Source organism: Zalophus californianus, chromosome 2, assembly GCF_009762305.2.
Source record: "Zalophus californianus isolate mZalCal1 chromosome 2, mZalCal1.pri.v2, whole genome shotgun sequence".
NCBI lineage: Eukaryota > Metazoa > Chordata > Mammalia > Carnivora > Otariidae > Zalophus > Zalophus californianus.
In genome coordinates, this window is record NC_045596.1 from 165,947,683 (window position 1) to 165,967,613 (window position 19,931).

Consider the following 19,931-nt stretch of genomic DNA (forward strand, 5'->3'; position numbering starts at 1 on the left):
TATATACTTAATAATAAATCTATAGGCAGTTGATTTCAAGGTTTATACAGCATTTCCAACCTGGTGGATATGTATGAGATTGTCTTAGCATTCCAATATTGTTACCAAATGGCTAGTTCAGCTCGAAATATTAGCTCTTTGTAAGACTGTGCCCCAGGGTGGGAATTAGGAGGATGGCCAGGGCAGAGAAAGACAGAGAAAGAGGGAGAGAGAGTAAGGAGTAAGAGAACAATTGAAACAGAGTCCTTCTTGGGACCTTCTCATACATAAACTCCCCAGCAGACATCACCTTACATCTCAGTGGTCTGAACAGACCCAATACTACCACTAGATCAGCTGTGGACAGAGAGGATGGGGTCCTGATGCTTGACTAAGAATGGCCACAGTTTATCTCCTGAAACCTGGTACATTGCCAGCTGAACAAAACCGGGCATTGTTGGCAAAGAAGAAATGGAGTCAAATAACAAAGCTGTGACCATAAAGGCAGAGCTGATGAGAGTCAGCTGGTGTGTAATGCTGGTGTATTTTTTTGGTAGTGAAATCTCTTACACTCTTTTCAATATTTTGAAAATTACACCTAAATAAAAGGACTTTGGGGATTATCCATTCCAAATGTTTGTACGCCCTTCCAAAAGAAAATCATTGCACTGTTCTCAATTATAATATGTATCATACTATAGAAAAACAAACACACAATGAACTGTCTGGAGATCAGGATGAAATCTTCACCTTCATTTTCCAATGTCTTTTCCTGTGTTTGGCACACCAAAGACACTCAGGAAATGTTTTCTGCTTGAATTAATGGAATAAACCTTCCCTGAATAGGTGAGCAAACATAGGCCCATAGAAGAGAAATGATAAGCCCAAGGTCATTCAATTAGCTATTCCCAGAGCCAGAACCACAACTTAGTTCTTCTGCTTTGACTTTCATTTTCCCATTTGTGCATGCTACTTGTCCAAAGGAGGTGTATAAGAATTTTTTTTTTGTGTACCCTAAAAATAATTTCTCAGGCAACACTATGAGGGCAGAGACATAGAATAGTCTGTCACCTAAGATCACACAGGGACTCAGGAGAGAATAAAAACCATGACCTTAGAATATAGAAATGGTCCTAGGAAGCTGAACCTGTAGATGGTACATATCTTGGGAGTAAGAGAAATGTTCCCAAGTTCCAACCGACCGTGGCTGCACTCTCCAGGAAGCCCTGAGGGGCACTTCCTGGCCAGCCTCCTGGCTCTGAGTTGACCCTCCTGTTTGATATTTTCAAATCACTTCCCTGGAATGTATGAACTATCTTTGGTTTTCCTAAGCCAGAGGGTAGTGGATGAGGAATGAGAAAGGATGGGGGATGATTCTCCAACAGTCCTGTGTCTTGTCCAAACTTGCCCTCTGGCAGAATGGCATTTATTTTATGAGACCACAGATGACAAGCACATTTAACATATCACTGTAACAGCCACAGCCTGTAACAGGAGAAAGTTTATTGGGGTTGATTTTAGATTGTGATTTGTTTTCCTTATTAGATCGAGAGAGTAGAAAACAACTCCCTTTTACCACCTTGTGGAGACACTAATAAGTCTTTATATCCAAGTAGAAGGCTTTGTTAGGAAACCCTTTCCCCATCCTTGTCCACACTCTACTTCTCTACCCCTTGGAAACAGGTTGTCTTTTATATGACCCCAAGACTAGGTTGCCCAGAAGAGTGGCCTTGCCAGACTCACTACTTTCCTGTTGTTTTCACTCAGTTACTCACCAAATGCTTCTGGAAAGTCATGGTGACTGGGAAAGTCAGCGTCGGAGAGCATGATGCTGTTGTTGGAGTCAGGGTGCGGGATGGAATTTGGGCTCCCAGTGGGGAGAGGACAATTTATAGAGAAGACTGATAACCCAAGTCTTAGGTCTAGCTTCACATCTGAATAATGAACTATAGATGCATTCTACTCTCATTTCAAATAATGGCTTGGCTAATTAAAATCAGATTGTAAGTGAGCTAGCCCCATCAGCTAATATTTTGCTCACAGCTAAATTTTTATGCACTCAGAGAACTGCCGTATTCCCTACCTTTTTCAAAGCATCTGATGTACAGTATGTGCTTTCCCCCCTGTTCTCCTCTGGGCTTTGTTTTCCCTCTTTTGGTGCCCAAACTCCAGCATTTGCAAAGTACACATGGCACCAAGTGTTTACTCGCTGCGCTCCCTGTGTGCTCAGCGTTCCTTAGAGTGAGTGGCTCCAGGGTCCCCGTTGTCCAGGACTTTCCTTCCAGGGGGTGATGACAATGACCAACAGAGAAGTCTTGGACTCCAGAAAGGATCTTAGCTCACTTCAGACATCCTTCTTGCCTGCCTGTGGCACTGAGCTAGGAGGGTACTGGCAGCAAAAGATACCACTCGTGCCTCACCAGCACAACCTCACAAAAACGAAAATAATTCCATTTGGGTTTCAGGTGAGTCCTGTCAAACTATTGAGGAATGGATGCTTTCAGTGCTTCTGAGTCACAATCGGAGAGCGTCAGCCCAGTGTCTCAGCAAGCTTTGGCTGGGACAGCGTGGACCCCTCAGTCTCAGGAAGGGCGTTCTGTGCAGAGGGCAGTTTGGGGCTGCCAGGGAGTGCAGCGGGGGTTGGGGGGGTGCCGGGTGAGAGTGTAGTGCCTGTGTCTGAGCTGCTCTGCCTTCCCATCCCCACTTGGCACCTGTGAGAGATTATAAAAAATATATATCCCAGAAAACATAGAAAACCTGAACAGAACAATTATTATGGAGCAAGGAAACCTGCCGGAGCTATCCACTACCTGCTCGCCTCAGTCCCCTCAGGCCCAAACTGTTTCATAGGTCAATTCTTTCACACCGTTAAGGAACGAGTAATACCTATACTATTGATGCTGTTGCAGTACATGGAAAAAAACTAAATCTTCCAAACTGATTTTATAGACCCAGCATAGTATTGATAATAAAACCTGATAAAGCATGGTTAAAACACACACACACAAGCACACACACCCCAAAATATCTCATGACTCTGTACTTATCATAAAAATCCCAAATTCTAAAATAAAATGTTAGTACATAGAATCAAGCAGCATATTAGAAGATTAATATATACATCAAGGAATGTCAAGGTTTGACTATTATAAAATCTATCAATATTGGTCCCGTTTCAATACATTATTTTTACCATGTTAGCTTAGGCGAGGTATGGTGAGGCCAGATGAAGATCAGGAGAGAAATCTGAAAGAGTTTTACAGTTTTGTTACTCACAGTTCCCTGGGGGGAAGGCAGCACACTCTCCAGGCCCCCCAGGGAAACCCTGGGTAGGTCACAAGGCCCAGAGGGGAACTGTGGGCAAGTACTTTTATTATGGTTTCTGCAGGAAGAAATGGGCAAGGCTGGGCAGGCAGATTTGGGATGTGCTACTTGAATGATCTCAGCTGGCTCTGGGGCATAGGGACTGTGCCTAGTGTCTGGTGCCTGGCCCTGGGGCGATTAGGGCCATATATGATGGTCCACAGTGGAAAAACCCCCATAAGGGAGGTGGTGGCGAGGCAGACTTAATTAGCTGCTCAAGAAGAGGAGCCAAAGGCCCTCATGGCAGGGCCTTCAAACTGAGTCAAGGTGGCATTTATTTATTTATTTATTTTTATTTGACAGAGAGAGAACAAACAGAGGAAGAGAGAGGGAGAAGGAGGCTTCCTGCTGAGCAAGGAGCCTGATGTGAGACTCGATCCCAGGACCCTGGGATCATGACCCGGGCCGAAGGCAGCTGCTTAACTGAGTGAGCCACCCAGGCATCCCTCAAGGTGGCATTTAATCAACTATATTATGTAAGCAAAAGGAAGTAATAATGTATCATTTCAACAGATCTTAAAAATATATTTAATAAAATATATCACTACTAATTAGAAAATAATAAAAATTTATAAAAATTATTAATGTAATTTAAATATTTCCTTGCCATGATTTTATGTGCAAAAGCCAGCATTAGACTTGATGAACAGACTGAACTCTCATTAATGTCAAAAACAAGATAAAGATGTCTATTATCAACACCTTTTTAATAATCTTCTGAAGTATTAAAAAAATATATATTCTGAAGTATTATCCAACACATGGAGAAAAGAGAAATAAGTGCAAATGTTAAAGTATTTTTGCACATGATATAATTGTACACCTGGAAAATCCAAGATAATTATTAAAATATTAGAAGCTATAACAAAGTTTAATAAGAAGTCTGGTTACAAAATTAATATATAAACGCATACATCCATTGCCAATCAGTTATAAGGTATAATAGAAAAATAAGATGTTGTTTAAAGTGGGAGGAATATCTAGGAATTAAATTAATAAGAAATATGTAAAACTGATATACAGGAAACTTTAAATTCTACTAAAGATCATAAAATAATATTGAATAAATTGACATATATGTCAAAGTAAGAAAGTTCATTGATATAAAAATTCTTTATACGTGTTCTCTAAATTAATATAAATTTGAAATCGCAGTAAAAAACCAAGTTGGGATTTGGGGAAATTGATAGCAATATTTTGAAAGTAACTTGCAGGAATAACTTCTTCTTTTTTTTTTGAAGACGAATAACAAAGTAAAATAAACTTTACTGAAAATGTAAGTATACTGAAATTTTAAAATGTCTGTATCGGCACAGTAATAGGTAAACAGACCAATCAATGTAATAAAATAGTAAGAAATAGATCTTAATATAACTGGGGATTTGGGGGACGATAAAGGTAGTAGTGAGGGAAAGGTACATCATTTAAATTATATTAAAACAACTTGTTATCCTTTATAAAAAAATCCGTGGCAAATATATTAAAGATGTGAATGTGAAAAGATGGAAACAAATATAAGTGGATTTCTTTACACAATTGCAGTATGAGAGACATTTCTAAACATGACAGAAAACCAGGCAACCATTAAAAAAAATAATCTGATTCCTTAACGGTAAAAATAAAAAATAATAATATAAACCAAATCATAAAAGAAATGACAACCTGAAAAATATTTACAATGCATTAATAAAGGGTTAATTTTCTCTATTATACAAATATGTGATTATTTTAAGTTGATAAGACAAAGAACAAAAAACCTTGTACAAATTAGGAGTTCAATAATTCTATTTTTAATAATTTCTTCTGAAGAGATATTCACACAAGTATGGAAATCTGTCTTTAACAGTAAAATACTTGTCGTGTTATTTTTAACAGAAGAGAGGAAAGAACAAAGGAAGGAGGGAGGGAGGGAATGGGGAGACACAGAGACATAGAGATAGGGAGAAGAAATCTTTAAGAGGCGATCTATCAGTTAGGAATTGGCTCTAGATAAAGTCTTCCTTAGAAAAATAGAGTATTTCTCTCTCTTTAAATCCAAATGTACTATCTGGAAGGCTTTGGGATTTTTTTGAATTTCTATTAAAAAAAATTTCCGCTTTTATACTCCATACTTCCCTTGTATTACCAAGGATTCAAAGCCACATTAAATAATATGTAAAATTCAGTGAAAGAGATAAGATAAAAGTCACATCAGTAAAAATAGAGAAAAAAAATGAGAAAGCAAGCCTAATAAACCCCCAAAAGGGCTCATGTTTTTGCAATTTTGTTTCACAGTTTAAGCTGTGAGTTTTCTGGTGGTCCAAGCAAACCAAAAAAAAAAAAAAAAAAGCATAGAAGAAAATCATAATACATAAGTGATATTTTTTTATGTTGAACAAAGATTATCTTTAGTCTTCAATTTTGAAGAACTTCTTACACTGATTTTTAGATTACTTATTTTTGAATGTAGGGGACACTGGACAATGTAGTAAAATACATTTCAACAATATTATCCCTATAATATATACTGTAGCAGGATAAAATTGAATAAACCATTCCGGATATTTCCATGACCATTTTCAAATGCCACTATTTGGCAAATGTGATCCAGGAGGAGTGGCAGATAGAGAAGTGTTTTGAGCCCAGAGAATGGACAAAGCATAACGATTTAGACATTGAACAATGTCTCTGGATCAGACTGCTGGAGGTTGAAATCTCTGCTCCACCACCTGATACAAGATCTTTGGAAAGTTGCCTTGTCTTGTTATACCTCAGTTTCCATTTTTTGTAAAGTAAGAATAAAAATAATCGCTAATTCATGGGGTTGTGATGATTAAACTACTTAATATATGTAAAGTGTTGAACAATACATAGTATGTAGGAAGCATCAAAGTTGTGTCAGCCAAGAAACGATTTATTCCATCATATTAATCTTAGAATCACATTCAAAATGCAAAAAATTGGAAAAGATTTTTAAGAACACTTATTTGTCAAGATGAATAATAGTTTCCTTTAATCTTTGCACATTAAAAAAACAGTCCAATTCTAGAAATTCTAGAAAACCATATGTAAATGGTTATGTACATTATTTCACATTTGTTCTTTCAGTTTTCTTTCTACAGATCCATCAGTTCTGGGTATTTGTATGGTCATTTTGTGGACAGAAAGGAGCTGGGTGGTTACAAGTTTGGAAAGGCATTTCTACCAAGACAGCAGGAGTTCAGCGAGCACATTTAGAAGCATGACCTTTCTGCGCTTGGCTCAGAATTCAGAAGAGAGAAAGTTTCAGAGTGAAGCACCGAGAGGCACTTTAGAGAAACAGAGTAGTTTTGTTACTTTGGGAATACCTTTCAGTGTATCCTGGAAGAGTCTTTTCTCTGCCCAGTGGATTTCTGGGTTGAAGACTAGTTTTTCATTAGGGAGTGACCCAGACTGTGTGACCAGAAGATTCAGGCCAGCCCACCACCAAAACTTGGGGTTCCAGGGAGGTCAAGAATGCGCATGTTTGAAGTGGTTTATGTCACATCTGGATCAAAATGTGAACCATCTGGTCACTTCTCTGTGACCCAGAGGCCAGCGCAGAGTTCCTTAGAGCAATTTTAAAAACTCACATGCCCAAACCATACTCTAGGGATAATGACTTAGTTGAGCTGGTTTAGAATTTTTTAAAAAAGTTCCCATGAGATTTGCATGTGTTCCCCCTAAATGAGGATTACTACTTTCAAAAAAAGAGATTCACATCCACAGATCCACATGGCCAAAGGGGAAGTTTAGCATTCGCATCTTTATAGATATCGTTCAGAATTTTAGCCAGATATGTGCTGCCCTTTAAAATCTGGATACATAATCCAATCAAGAAATGGGCAGAAGACATGAACAGACATTTCTCCAAAGAAGACATCCAAATGGCCAACAGGCACATGAAAAAGTGCTCAACATCGCTCGGCATCAGGGAAATCCAAATCAAAACCTCAATGAGATACCACCTCACACCCGTCAGAATGGCTAAAATTAACAAGTCAGGGAACGACAGATGTGGGCGGGGATGTGGAGAAAGGGGAACCCTCTTACACTGTTGGTGGGAATGCAAGCTGGTGCAACCCCTCTGGAAAACAGTATGGAGGTTCTCAAACAGTTGAAATTAGAGCTACCGTTCGATCCAGCAATTGCACTACTGGGTATTTACCACAAAGATACAAATGTAGGGACCCGAAGGGGTACGTGTGCCCCAATGTTTATAGCAGCGATGTCCACAATAGCCAAACTGTGGAAAGAGCCAAGATGCCCATCGACAGATGAATGGATAAAGAAGATGTGGTATATATACACAATGGAATATTATGCAGCCATCAAAAGGAATGAGATCTTGCCATTTGCAACGACGTGGATGGAACTGGAGGGTGTTATGCTGAGTGAAATAAGTCAATCAGAGAAAGACATGTATCACATGACCTCACTGATATGAGGAATTCTTAATCTCAGGAAACAAACTGAGTGTTACTGGAATGGTTGGGGGCGGGAGGGATGGGGTGTTTGGGTGATAGACATTGGGGAGGGTATGTGCTACGGTGAGTGCTGTGAATTGTGCAAGACTGTTGAATCACAGATCTGTACTTCTGAAACAAATAACGCAACATATTTTAAGAAAAAAGAAAAAGAAGAAGATAACAGGAGAGGAAGAAAAGGGGAGTATGTCAGAGGGGGAGACGAACCATGAGAGATGATGGACTCTGAAAAACAAACTGAGGGTTCTAGAGGGGAGGGGGGTAGGGGGATGGGTTAGCCTGGTGATAGGTATTGAGGAGGGCACGTTCTGCATGGAGCACTGGGTGTTATGAACAAACAATGAATCATGGAACACTGCATCAAAAACTAATGATGTAATATATGGTGATTAACATAACAATTAAAAAATTTAAAAAAAAAACAAAAAATAAATAAAAAATAAATAAAATCTGGATACAGTTGTCTCAAATCCTCCACAAATCCCACAGAGAGACCATTGCTTCACTGTGATTTCTTCCAATTTGAGGGATATTATATTTGCCTTTTGACCTTTGGCCTTAAGCTTCAATTTCTGCTAAAATCATTTAGTTTATGGCTTCTTTGTTTTGTTTTTGTTTGTTTGTTTGTTTTGCATTGTCCTACTTCCATCCTACATCAGGCTATACGTTCAGCTAAGTTCCTGTCCTTAATTTTCATGGAAAACCCTTCACAGATAGTTGTGCATTTCTCAGAATTACAGAAGTTTTGTGAAAGGTTGGAATGGGGTCAAGTTGCAATAAGCCATATAGGCTCTGACTGAATACACATCCCCGATCTTAAGAGATGATGGCCTTTGAAGCTTCCTGGACTCCCACGGGACTTCTCTGCTACTTGTCCTTCCTCTGTCCTTTGCCTTGCTCTGACTCCTGAGTTGTGGTTCATTTTTAAAATTAACTTTATTAGTTTATCTCATGTAAACCAAACTGTATTCACTCCAAGTACATAATTTGATGAGTTTTGACAATCGTATACACAGTAAAAGCACTGCTGCAATCAAGATGAAGAATGTTTACATCACCCACGGAGGTTTCCTCATGCTTTTTTACAATCCGACCTCTCTACCCCCAGCTTCGTACAATCCCTACATGCAGGTGACTCCTTGTCACTAAAGATTAGTTTGCATTTTGTAGAATTTTCTTTTTTTTAAATATTTTATTTATTTATTTGACAGAGAGAGAGAGAGAGAGAGAAAGAAAGCACAAGCAGGGGGAACAGGACAGGGAGAAGCAGGCTCCCTGTTGAACCAAAGGCAGACCCTTAACCGACTGAACCACCAGCCATGCCTAGAATTGTATAGAATTTTCTAAAAGTAGAATCATAGTATTTAATATCTTGTGTTTCTCTTCTGTGCCTGGCTTCTTTCACTCAGTATAACAATTCTGAGATTCACCCATGTTTATTCCTGAGAATGTGAGTAGTATCCCATTGTATGGATACACCACGTTCTGTCTACCCATTCAGCTGCTGATGAACATTTGGGTTGTCTCTAGTTTGGGACTATTGCAGTACAAATCCCACAAATGCTGAAACATTTGTGTACAAGGCTTTGTGTGGACATATGTTGTGTTTATCTTGGGTAAATACCTAGAAGTGGAATGGCTGGGTCATATGATTAGCCTACGCTTCACTTAAGAAACTGCCAGAGTGTTGTATGTTTTATCATTAGCAGTGTTTTAAAGATATGCTTGTACTACCTCTTCGCCAACCATTGGTACTGTCAAGTTTTGGGGTGGGGAGCTTGTTCTTCTGTGGATTAGGATTAAAATGGGTTTGTAGTAGAATGATGTTTTATTTTTCAGTTCTAGAATTTCCGTTTTATTATCTTTTATATTTTCTATCTCTTTTCTAAGTCCTGTTTTGTATTCATTACATGCATATTTCCCTCAGAGTGTCTTAAAAATCCTTATCTGGTAATTCCAACATGTGGGACTTCTCAGGATTTACCTCTGTTCTATGTCTTTTCCCTTAAGAATGAGTCCCATTTTCCTGGTTATTTTTAGATAAAGTAATTTTGGAGTATGGGGGACATTATCAATGTTATATTATGGCAACTCTGGATTCCATTATTTTTTCTTGAAGACTGTTAATATTTTTTTTTCTAGCAAACAACACATTTGATCAGATTCAGACCTAAATCCTTCCTCACCTGCACTGGGCGCAACTCAAAGCTCAGATTACAGCTTTTAGTCTTTGCTGAAAGCTATTTTGAGCCTGATAACATGTGCACTTGTCAGGGACCAGCCAGGAACTCAGGCAAAGTTTCCATGGGGGACTTGGGGCTCTTCTTTGCAGCTTTCTCATTCCCACCTTCCCTCTTCACTTTTGGTGGCTGGGTTCGTCATGCACTTCCCGTTCATTCTTCAGTACAGAAAGATAGTTGCTTTTTTTGGTTTCCCTCTCAAAGTCTCTCTGCTTTTGTTCATCTTCAGTGCCTTCAGGTGGTTGTTTTTGGTAAAGTGTTCAATATTTATTATTGTTATCTGGGGGTGGGTCAGTTAGGGGCTTATGCCTTTATACCATAAGCAAAACTCTCTTGTTTATACTAAGATGTAATGCTCTCATCTTTTCTGCTAAGATAACTATTTCTTGCAGCCTTTTTTTGCATTATTCTAACCCATCTTTTTAAGGTCTTACCTTCCACTGTCAAGTGACTAATGGTGTTTTCCAAAATAAAAATAGTCCTATCCCTAAGACAAGTTTGGGTGCCAGCTCTTAAGTTAGATGATCTTTCCTTTTTCTTTCTCATTCTTTTTTTTTTTTTTTTTTTTTTTTTTGGTTACCTAGCCACAGAGCCAATAATTCAAGGTGAGATAGGTGAGCTTGGGGCAATAAACACAGGGAAGACTGAGCATGGAACCCCATCAAACATTCTATAGCTCTGCATACTATGATCAGCTGAAAATGAGACCAAGAGAGAACAGTAAATGAGGCCCAGAGAATAAAGTTAGCAGTCACCTTAACTAAAGAAGAAAAGCAGCCCAAAGTGCAAAGTGGCTGTTCTAGAACGGAAGCAGAGAAAGCCCCTGTAATTGGATGACTGGATACGGAGGAAGTGCAGTGGGTACGTTGTGCACCATCTATAACAAGGTTAGGGCAGATGACAGATAATGACTTAGAGAAGCAAACATTGAACTGAAGCTCTGAGTCGTTTGCAATGAGAGAACTATTCCCACTCCTTAGCAAGGAGAGATTGGAAATGAAAACCAGAATGACATCATCCCAGCATGACTCTGATCAAAGTGTTGAGGGACTTTGTACATTTTGTAATATGGTCACCTACTGGTAGTTCGTGTTTGTTTCTTCCTGGAGTTTTAGAGAAATAATCCTATTCCTGTCCGGTTGGAATAGAAAATATCTGGTCACTGTCATGCTGTGCATGCAGGCACATATGGGGCCTCAGAAGGCACTGTACAAAAATGGCTCCTGAGAGACTGTAGAGGGAGACCCCAGGGACTCCCCCAGGAAATAAGGTTTCCGTCTGAAAATTAAACTATTTAACCACAGAAGTTTTCCGGGCCAATCCAATTATTACTTTATAAGCAATGTGCATATATATATATATATATATATATATATATATATATATATATAGTCCTCCTCTTGACTCCCCAGGCTCACTGCAACACTCATTAGCTGCTCTCTTGCCTCTGTGTTCAGTCCCTTGGATCTAAACAACTGCTCACATCACTATCATTCTAACGACAAAATCCTCAATCTCATATCTTCCTCTAACCTAAACTCCATCTACTCTCTCTTGTTCTTGGTCGAGCTACTTGAAAGAGTAATTTTACATTTTCTGTCCACTTCTTTGTCTCCAAGCCACTTCCTGATTCATTCAAAAGTATGATTATGAAGTATTTCAAATATTCAAAAGCAGTATATGTCATGTACATAGAAGCTATGAATGTCAATACCTGTGAAACCTTTGTTTACCTTAAGGAGTGTTAGCAGCACCACTGAACCCCTGGTGCATTTGTCTGCAGTGGGCTCTCTCTCCCACCCACCTTGGGGTTCCATTATTCTGATTTTTGTGTTTTTCATTCTTTTTCCATCCACCGTAGTTTTACCAAGATATATGTACTGTTTAATGATTTGTTATTTTTTTGTGTATTTTCAACTTTATATAATTTATGTCATGTATTTTTTTATACTGATATTTCCTGTCAATTTGTTAGTAAGAATTTTTGTTTTGTGTTAACTGGCTGTAGCATTCATTTTCATTGGTGTGTATCACTCCATTCCGTGACTATAGTTGAATTTATTTTTCCACTCTGTCTTTGAATGACATTTGAAGTTCTTTCAGATTTTATCATTTTTAAAAAATGTTTGTCTTTCCACTTTTTTCTTAGGAGATCTTATCTACTTTTATAACCTTTAAATATATTTCCAAATTTTAATTTCTCTCAATTTAGACTCAAATATTCAAATTCTGCTGGATATTTCCATTTGTGTATCTCCCAAGTACCCCATGCTCATAATCCTTGATTCCTCCTTAATCTTCAGGCTGCATTTAATTGCTTATGAACACTTTTACCTACAAAATATTCTGGAGTCCATTCTCTCCTTGGCAACCCTACTATGACTATCCAAGATTAGTCTTTTATAGTTTCTTACTTGGGCTGTTGAAATAACGACCCAGTGAGTTTCTGTGCTCTCATGCCTGCCCTCTTAGTTACAAACACCAGAGTGATTTCTCTAAAACACAACTTGACCATATCACTTCCTAATTTTAAATATCCCCTGGCTTTGAGTCACTTACACTGTGAAACCCAAATTCCTACCATAATATACAGGCATGTCACAGATTCCTCATTCGGATCTTATCCCCTATTCCTCCCTGTTTACACTTCAGAGAACCAAAGATCTTAAGATTCTTCTAAAACCACTATGTGACTGTCTTCCTCCAAGCCTTGCATATCTAGTTCCCCTGAGCAGCACACCCTTGCACATTTCTTCAGCTGACTACCTAATTATTCATCAAGATACAGCTCACTTATCACCTTCTTATTGGTCCCTGTTCCTACTTCTTTCGTAGACCTCAATTCATTGTTGAGAGTGTTAGCGTACATGTCCATATTTTCTTCTAGAATATTTAACAAATAGAATACCTTTTGTTTTTGTATATTGGGCACTTAGTACAGTGTCTAGCTCCTAATATTTTCTCAAAATGAAGAGAGAACTGTTGACCTGAAACAAAGTCAAAGTCTTCCATCAGACCCTATCACTGTGGCCTGAATGAAAGACCCTGTGAGACCACCAGTCTTCTTTTCTTCGATTTTCAAGCATGTTTCTGATATCTAATTAGTTTTCTTAGTACCTTAGAATATATAGCATATGGTTTCTATAAAGGGATACATACTGTTGTAAATTGAGCGTGCTGGTGTCAGTTTGTACCCCCACTTAGTCAGTGTTCCCAGTTACTACTGCTAAATAACAAACCTACCCCAAAATTAATGATGTAAAACCATAACTGCTTTATTGTGCTCGTGGATTCCGAAAGTCAGAAGTTCAGACGGGGAACAGGAGGGATATCATGTCTCTGCTCAATAATGCCTCAGTCCTTAGCTGGAGTGCCTTAAACAGCTGGGTGCTGGAACCGACAGGTGCCTTCCTCACTCACATGTCTGGTACCTCGTGTAAGAGGGCTGACAGTACTGACTCCATCCTTGGCCCTTCACCTTGCTCACATTCACTTGATGACCTCTCTTGAGGCTATGTGTTATGAGCCCCCTGGAGATTAATATAGACTAAATTAGAAATGCCCACCAAGGCCAGGATGGGGGGAGGCTTGTTTGGCCTTCCATAAATCTATTAGAAAGTACAGTGTTACCCTCTTTTAAACACACAGGTGGTGCTATAAGGTCTAATTAAAGGTTATCTGTCAATTAGGTGCATGTGAACCCTTTGGTCTCACTACAGTGACCTTGTGCACATCCCCTCGCTCTATAAAATCTGTGGACTAAGGTCTGGACTTGGTGGAGAATCGCTGTACTGTGCCTGGATTGTCATCCCCCTGATTCCCCCTGAGTTACCCTGAATAAAACTCCAGGCAAACTGTATGGAGTGGCCTGCTTCATTTTCTGGTCTCAAAGTGCCTTTTCAATAGAGTGGACAGCTCCTCCCCCGCCCCCCATCCCCCCGCCATCTTCTCACACCTAGGTTGAGTTACTTGAAGTCTTGGATACCTGCACATGGCATCTCCAAGGGGAGCAAATTTCTTGCAGAATCGTCACTGAGTCCTGAGAGGGAGTCTCTCCAAGAGAATTATGTGGAAGCTGTCTGGTCTTTTTGTGACTTGTTACATGGAATCATTTCTGCCATACACAACTGGTCAAAGCAATCGTAACTTCATCAGTCTGAGTACTAATAGAGCATGTCATCTATATATCTGAGACTGATGACTAGACTCATGTATGGAGCTGCTTTCAAGAAGCTCTGTCTGAGTGCCCAGCCGGCATCCTTAGCTAGTGTTCCTCCTAGGGAGGTCCTCAGCCGGGAGGAATGATGGGTTTCTTATTTACCTGACCTACCTGGGACAGGTGGAGTTATTACATGTTAGTAAAAAGAATAACTTTTCTCAGTTTCAAGGTGTTGGGCCTTATTTGTTTCAGGGGCATCTCTAACCTTTAAGATTGTTCATCTGGGAATAAACATGACCTTTTGTGATGCATCTCAGGGCCTCCCTGTGGAGAACAGACTGTGAGGATATTACTCTGATAATCCCAAGCAGTCATTTCCCATGATCTCATTGTTTTTTCTCTCCCCTCTTGTTATCGGTCAAGTTTCTTTGGGTCTTGGAGAAACAACATATTGCTCCAGAGAACAAAATGCAGGCTTCACCCTATGCCAAGACACACCATATTCTGGAATCAGTCCCCTCACTCAGGTAACACTGACGTTTAGCAGGTGAGATGCCTGGAGCTTCTGGACCCACCCCTGCTCCCCCCAGGCCCCACGTGCCTTCGGCCTTGCCTCGTCACTTTCCACACCCAGTCCCTGTCAACACCACCACTGCTCATTCCTTTCCATGGGGGTAAACCCTTGCTGCATCTTGCACTCTGGATGGCTTCCTTCTGGACAGAGATATGTGTATTGTCGCAACCCATCAGAGGATGGATTACAGGTAGCCTATCTGAAAAGCCAGACCATGTTGACATCTTGGGAAGAATTTCAGGGTGTACTTCACAACTTCCCAGATACACAGGTTTCTTTTGGAGCTGCATTGAGATCTCTGAGCTCTTCTTGGTAGCTCCTTTGCCATCAAGGCACATCTGTTGCTTGCCATCCAGCCTCAGGGCTGGGCCTCTGAAAAGGCCACCATGTCAAAGCCCACTCTTAGACCAGTGCCCCCGTCTCCAATATTCCTCTTTTCCCAGTGCCATGCTTAATGGTTTTCCCACCTGGTTCTTTGGGAAATAATTAAGTAAATGCAAAGGAGGGTTCAACAGGTATAGGGGCAAGTTAGGGGAAGAAGAAAAGTCCATTCCTACAATAGAAATTTTAGTGCACCACAAGGACAGACATCCCAGAACTCAGGATGTAGGACATTTTGTTATGGAAGAGTTCTAATTTGTTCTGATTTTGTCGTGTTCTTTTTTTTTTTCTGTTGCCTTCTATCTCCATAGATAATGTGCTACTTCAGAGCAAGGGTGCTGGTTGTGCTGTTTCACTTGAAGGGAGGGGGGGAAAGATGGAAAATCTGGTTAGCAATTCTTAGGCACCAAAGTTAGCAGATTTGTCCCCTGGCTATTGGCTCCTGCTGCCAGGGGTTGGCTGGGCCTGTGGTGTTGTGACTGCAGGACCCCAGGCCCCCTGCTTTGGTTTCCAAATGGGATCATCCCCGGGCAGCTAAACGGCTGCCTTTTGTCAGACTCTCTCAGTGCATCCTTTACAGATAAGTGGGCTGCAGCTCCGCCATATGGGCTGAGAATGGTGCAGCTGCCCCAACAGAACAGCACACTCGGGGCTGAGGGAAAGGGGTGTGCTGAACAAATGGTGCCTGACATGAGAAGACAGCACATCGTTTGTCTAGGAAGCTCCCTGGGGCTTAAGTATACATTGATGGAAGCCGAACAGAATGTCTCAGAAATCTTACCTGCTGCACACCCAAACCTGCCTACTCTGAACCTGAGGTGTTGAGTGTGTCATGTCACCTCCCTGGGGATTAAACGCTTTGGCTGTTTGGTAGGGTACTTACAGAGGATGATTTTGGAGCACAAGTGAGTTGGGATGCTCCCTGCCACTTCATAACAGCATGGAATTTTCTGAGCCTCAGTTTCCCTCTTTGTAAATCAAGGATACTAATACCCATCTTAGAGGGTTGCTGTTATGATTACTTCAGAAAATATACGTAAAGCACTTTGTACAATGCCTGGTAAAATGATCATGGGCTGTGTCGTTGGACTTACCTAGTTAGTAATCCTGGCTTTGCCATCTACTGGCAATGGGACTTTGGGAAAGACATAAGGTCTTAAGAGACTCTGTTTATTTGTCTGTTTAATGGCTTACCTATCTTTTCTTCATCGGTTGCATTGGAATTAAAGGACAGTTTATGAGTGTAGGAAAGTGTCTAGCATGTAGTCAAGGCACAAAAATGCCATTTCCCTTCCTTTGTCCGCCCCAGCTTGTTCTCACTCATCTGGCGCTCATGTAGGAGAGAACTTTCCCTGCCACTAACACCGGTTTATCAAGGACTTGGCTGTCAGGGCCCTGTTGGAGATTCCATGCGTCCAGTTCACAACTGCAGTCAGGAGTGGATTTTTTACCCGAGCTGGCAAGAAGAAAAAGTGCATTAATGTGGCACCTTCAAACTATACGTTCATAAGGACCAGTAACCATCCCTGAAAGGCATAGGCTCAGGTTTTACATGTGTGGTTAGTTACAGATTCACCTCATTCCTTCCAGACTACCACCATGAGCTCAAAAGAGAATGTATGAAAGTCATTTGCCTCTTTAAAAATATGGGGCCTTGGCTATAGAATATAAACTAGCATGTAAGCTATTCCTAAAGGGAAGAGGCACTTGATGGGAGACGAAAAAGATAGAATCAAAAGGAAAAGGAAACAAAGGGAAACAAGGACGGTGACTGAAACAGAATGTTACAGAAAGAATTCAGGTTTGCGGAGGAAAATTCAGGAGCTCCGTGGCAAAGGGAGGGGGACAGGAAAGAAAGAGGAAGAAAGCTGATCAAGCAACACCTCTTTGTACCTGCTAGCCTCCTATTCAGGTGACTGGCTCTGAAATGGAGAGAGACCACCCCAGGAAGGGGCCCTCCCGCCACCCTGGGTCTTTCATTCAGTATGCTGCCACCAAGTCGGCTAGGGGTCCTTAGGGTCTGGAAAGACTGGGTCAAAGAAAGCCAAAGGTGTCCCAGATATCTTTGTGCCACTGATGTAGGAGGTTGAGTGTAAGAAGGCTACACAATAAATTCTGAACCTCAAGGCAGGATGGCAGACCTGGATGGTTGTCCTTAAGGAGGGAGTCTGGTAATGACAAAAGCTGGGACACTAAACAATCATCTTGGGCATTCCAGGATTGTCACAGTCAAGGTCAGAACTCTGACAAGGTGGTCAGGGCACCCTGGAGCCTTTCACAGCTGTTATTTACATCTGATGCTTCAGTGTTACCCAAGACTCAGCGGTTGGGGAGAGAGAGCTACAGAATTATTGCTTATATTTTTCAAACGGGAAAAGCAAGTATTGGCTTACTAGAATCAGAGTATAGAAATGGAAGAGATCTTGGTTATAAATGCTTACCAAAGGGATTTGCAATGGCTCACCATAAACACAGAGATCCATATATACCGAAGCTGTTAACAAAGACTGAAAAGGTGAAAGGGACAGAACAAAAAAAGAAACATAAACAAACCCAAACCCCAAACTCCTCTTTAAAATCTGCAGCAACTGGAGCTTAAGCTTCCTAACAACCAAGACAAAGAAAAACAAATGAACTCCAAGAGCACCAAATCCAACCCCTCATTTTATGGATTAGGAAATGAAGGTCTATATTATTTTTAAAAGCTTTTCATCAATGAAATGTGTTTCTGTAGTTTCTGTAGCTAAGCAAGGAATTATTTCCACTTTAACGTTTCAGATTGATTTTTTTTTTTTCAAATGGGCTTTTTCACAGGGCACTGCTGATCTCCCAGAAACCAATTACACTACATGGAAACTTAACCTTCATGCAACAAGAAAATCGTGCCTTTACCATGAGTGCCATTCTCCTGACTCTCTGCGAGCCACATATTCCAAAAGCCCTCTCTGCTTCCTTCAGTCAAATCACTCCAGGGTCTATATCCTTTTATCACTGTCCCCGTACTGCCCTCATGTCCCCCCAGCTCTCCACTTCTGCTCATGTTTGTTGGGCATAGAGCAAAGTGAGAGGGGCCCCACAAGAACCCTGGCTTGATACAGAATATCTGCTGAAACTTACCCCAGGAGTTGGGCAGTCAATCTAGCAGGTCATCCGGCAAGTCAGAGAACAGAGTCCTCCCACTTGACCCTTGGTGGAGCACCAGACAAGGAACATTGCCTTTCAATGGTATTTGAGAGGTAACAACTGGACCGAAGGAGATCTGAAGACTCTGAGGCCGGAGAGAGGAAAACCTTTGGGAGAGAGACCCGTTGTATCACTGAGGTGATGGGAATGTTGCCCCTAAAGGTAAAAAATATATATTATCATCTGTTATTTTAAAATGAACACTTGACAGATACATTTGATTAATTAATAAGAAAACCAACAAAATAGTGAAGGGTTCATGAGAATTGGAGAGAAGGAAGAATTTGTCATGGCTGGTGCTTGGGTGAGATGGCTAAAGTTCATACAAAACTAGTTAATATCCTATTATGTAATAAAAATCCAATTTGGGGGATTATTCCCCCTATGATACAGAAATAATTTGCATCTATGCCAAACAAAAAAACAAAAATTGGCATTTCCATCAGACAAAAATAGTTTGCAGTGCTATAAGTGTTTCATAAGTTATCATCTAGCCATACAGAATTGAAAACTACCTTAACCAATAGTAAATAACAAGTCAACCAAAGAACAACATTCCAAGAGGAGACATTGGCACAATTTTTCTATAAAAAACAAGATAGTAAATATTCAGGGCTTTGTGAATCCTGTGGTCTCTGGTGCAACTATTCATCTCAACACATGAACATGAACCCATAGACAATATGTAAATAAATGAACATGGCTCTTCCCATTACATTTTATTGATCCACACAAAAAAAGGTGATGGCAGTGTTTGACCTATAGACATACTTTGTAGACTTCTGACCTGGAGAATCAGACAATCCACAGATAGTCCTGCCAGAAGACATTCAGAAAGAACATTCAATAATCTTTTTGGTCTGTTTTTATAGTTTAGATAATTTTCTTAAAAGTCTCCCTTTTGATCATGAACATCTCCAAAGATTATTCTTGACCATGAAAAGAAAAACCTGATCTCATTGTGCTGGGGCTTAATTCATTTACGTAGTTGCAGTAAAAGGTGTTAATTTACCTTTATAAGACACCTTTTAATGCTGTCAGCAAATCTAGGGCCCTATGGTGTTAAGCAACTTGTAAGGCCAGAAAATTAACTTCTGCCTGGAGAAATGAAATTGTTGCAGTATTTCACAGATGTTTCACATTGTTCTTATTTTCTCTTCTAATTTGAGGCCAGGGAATCAAGCTAAAGACATTCATCTCTACCAGTTTTATCTGTAATATGTATAAGTATGGGTGAACTCCTCTCTCCTTTACTAAGGTTCTTGGCCAGTCAGAACATAGCCTTTCCTTACTACCCATATGGATAGGAAGGTTTAAGGCAGGGGTCAGCAAACTCTCTATAATGGTCCAAATCATAAATATTTTATACTTTGAGAGTCATGAGATCTCAGTTGTAACTACTCAACTCAGCTGTTGCAGCACAGAAGCACCATAGACAATATGTAAACAAATGGGTGTGCTTGTGTTCTAATACAGCTTTATCTACAAAAACAGTTGGCGGGTTGGATTTGGGCCACAGGCCCTAAGTTTGCCAACCTCCACTTTAAGCCAGAGGTACTAGCCCAGTT